Source organism: Oncorhynchus kisutch, unplaced genomic scaffold (assembly GCF_002021735.2).
Source record: "Oncorhynchus kisutch isolate 150728-3 unplaced genomic scaffold, Okis_V2 Okis07a-Okis12b_hom, whole genome shotgun sequence".
Lineage (NCBI taxonomy): Eukaryota > Metazoa > Chordata > Actinopteri > Salmoniformes > Salmonidae > Oncorhynchus > Oncorhynchus kisutch.
In genome coordinates this window covers 9,899,881-9,903,503 of record NW_022261984.1, presented here as the reverse complement: position 1 = coordinate 9,903,503, position 3,623 = coordinate 9,899,881, and positions in this window count along the sequence as shown.

Here is a 3,623-nt window from a genome sequence, read left to right as displayed (position 1 = left end):
CTCTCCTGAAGAACTCTTTCTCTTTTCTCTCTCCTGAAGAGCTCTTTCTCTTTTCTCTCTCCTGAAGAGCTCTTTCTCTTGTCTCTCTCCTGAAGAGCTCTTTCTCTTTTCTCTCTCCTGAAGAGCTCTTTCTCTTTTCTCTCTCCTGAAGAGCTCTTTCTCTTTTCTCTCTCCTGAAGAGCTCTTTCTCTTTTCTCTCTCCTGAAGAGCTCTTTCTCTTTTCTCTCTCCTGAAGAGCTCTTTCTCTTTTCTCTCTCCTGAAGAGCTCTTTCTCTTTTCTCTCTCCTGAAGAGCTCTTTCTCTCGTCTCTCTCCTGAAGAGCTCTTTCTCTCGTCTCTCTCCTGAAGAGCTCTTTCTCTCGTCTCTCTCCTGAAGAGCTCTTTCTCTTTTCTCTCTCCTGAAGAGCTCTTTCTCTTTTCTCTCTCCTGAAGAGCTCTTTCTCTTTTCTCTCTCCTGAAGAGCTCTTTCTCTTTTCTCTCTCCTGAAGAGCTCTATCTCTTTTCTCTCTCCTGAAGAGCTCTTTCTCTTTCCTCTCTCCTGAAGAGCTCTTTCTTCCCTCCAACTATTATTTTCTCCTCCCCTCTCTTAATATATCATGATATGTAATATAATGTATAGTAAAATAATAATATAGTAATATATAATATATCATATATAGTAATATATAATATATCAATTCCATATTTTCTCCCCCTCTCATCTCACGTTCTCTTGCACCACATGCAGTCTAAGCAGTCTCCTCTGTCCCTCCCCCTATATGTGACATCATTTATTATGGGTATGTGTCCCAAATGACACCCCAATACATTTGTAGTGCACTACTTTGGATGGGTTCTGAACAAAAGTAGTGCACTACATAGGGAATAGGGTGCTATTTGGGGTGCAAGTTTAGTTTATTCCGCTGATTGAAGTGTGCAACGCATCATCCCAGACAGTAGTAGTGGATAATTGTCTGGAGCGGAGCAGGGTTTGATTAAGACTGTCTGGCTGTGCTGAGGCTTACTATACTGAATAGGACCGGAGGAGGCTGATATCCCTAAATCACTGATGTACCGATCCCAGGGGGAGGGAGAGAGTGTGTGTGACTGGAACAGGGTGACTGTGTGTGACTGGAACAGGGGGACTGTGTGACTGGAACAGGGTGACTGTGTGTAACTGGAACAGGGTGACTGTGTGTGACTGGAACAGGGTGACTGTGTGTGACTGGAACAGGGTTACTGTGTGTGACTGGAACAGGGTGACTGTGTGTGACTGGAACAGGGTGACTGTGTGTGACTGGAACAGGGTGACTGTGTGTGACGGAGACAGAACGAGGGAAGTAAAGGAGGGAAGATGACAGTTGAACACACACACACCTTTCCACATCTTTTCTCTCTCTCTGCTCTTAGACAATAACACCACAGCACATACTCATAATGGGAGGGGGGGGGGGGGGCTTGTGAGTGTCTGTGTGTGGGGTGGGTACTAAAAGGGTTGTTGCCCAACCTCATTCAACCCCATCCAGTCACCCCAAACTACACCCCTCTCCTCTCTCTCTCGTATCTTCCTCTAATCTCTCTCTCTTCTAGGTGGTGTGTCCGTCTGTCCTGAGGATGAGTAATGATGTTGTCATCTCCAAGATTTCCATTCATCAACGTCAAGACAGAGAAAGAGAGAGGGGGTATACTGTATAGAGACAGAGAAAGAGAGAGGGGGTATACTGTATAGAGACAGAGAAAGAGAGAGAGACAGGGGGTATACTGTATAGAGACAGAGAAAGAGAGAGAGAGAGGAGGTATACTGTATAGAGACAGAGAAAGAGAGAGAGAGAGGAGGTATACTGTATAGAGACAGAGAAAGAGAGAGACAGGGGGGTATACTGTATAGAGACAGAGAAAGAGAGAGGGTATACTGTATAGAGACAGAGAAAGAGAGAGGGTATACTGTATAGAGACAGAGAAAGAGAGAGGGTATACTGTATAGAGACAGAGAAAGAGAGAGGGTATACTGTATAGAGACAGAGAAAGAGAGAGGGTATACTGTATAGAGACAGAGAAAGAGAGAGAGACAGGGGGTATACTGTATAGAGACAGAGAAAGAGAGAGGGTATACTGTATAGAGACAGAGAAAGAGAGGGGGTATACTGTATAGAGACAGAGAGAGGAGGTATACTGTATAGAGACAGAGAAAGAGAGGAGGTATACTGTATAGAGACAGAGAAGGAGAGAGAGACAGGAGGTATACTGTATAGAGACAGAGACAGAGAGAGGAGGTATACTGTATAGAGACAGAGAAGGAGAGAGAGATAGGGGGTATACTGTATAGAGAGAGAGAGAGAGAGAGAAAGAGAGAGAGAGGGGGGGTATACTGTATAGAGACAGAGAAGGAGAGAGAGAGAGAGAGAGAGAGAGAGAGAGAGAGAGAGAGAGGGGGTATACTGTATAGAGACAGAGAGAGAGAGAGACAGGAGGTATACTGTATAGAGACAGAGAGAGGGGGTATACTGTATAGAGACAGAGAGAGGAGGTATACTGTATAGAGACGATGACAGAGAGAGACTGGGGGTATACTGTATAGAGACAGAGAGAGGAGGTATACTGTATAGAGACAGAGAGGAAGGGAAAGTGAATATACTGTATAGAGACAGAGAGAGGAGGTATACTGTATAGAGACAGAGAGAGGAGGTATACTGTATAGAGACAGAGAGAGGAGGTATACTGTATAGAGACAGAGAAAGGAGGTATACTGTATAGAGACAGAGAGAGGAGGTATACTGTATAGAGATAGAGAGAGAGAGACAGGGGGTATACTGTATAGAGACAGAGAGAGGAGGTATACTGTATAGAGACAGAGAAGGAGAGGAGGTATACTGTATAGAGACAGAGAGAGGAGGTATACTGTATAGAGACAGAGAAGGAGAGGAGGTATACTGTATAGAGACAGAGAAGGAGAGGAGGTATACTGTATAGAGACAGAGAGGAAGGTAAAGTGAATATACTGTATAGAGAGGAAGAGGAAGGGAAAGTGAATATACTGTATAGAGAGGAAGAGGAAGGGAAAGTGAATATACTGTATAGAGAGGAAGAGGAAGGGAAAGAGAGAGAAATACATGCAAATACAGAGAGAGAAACAGGAAGTGAACAAAAGGCGGAAACAAAAATGCAGCGAGAAAGAGAATGATTGGTAGAGAAGGAGCATCAGTGTGGTTTCTCTCTGTCCCTCCAGGAGGACAGCGAATACGATTCATGATTATTATCATCTATCAGACTGAATTAAGGCAGCGCTGGTCTCTAGCAGATGTAGTTTAAATGATGTGCATGACTTCTCACTCAGAGTGCCAGTATTTCAGTCCGGGGGGAAAAGCACGACCGTGTAGCCTAAGCATTGGTATGTGTCCATCATCAACCTCAACACATTCATTCATTACAGAGTAGTTGAACATGGAACAAAATGAACGTTTGCATTGAATCTCTGGTAGTTGAGTTGGTCGTGTGTTTCTTGGTTTCCAGATGAAAGTGTTGGTGTAATGTGTCAATGACCAAAGGGTTGCTACAAGACTCACACAACACTACAGAACCACAGAGGACAGGGGTCCTCGTGTGGCTCAGTCAAGACTCACACAACACGACAGAACCACAGAGGAC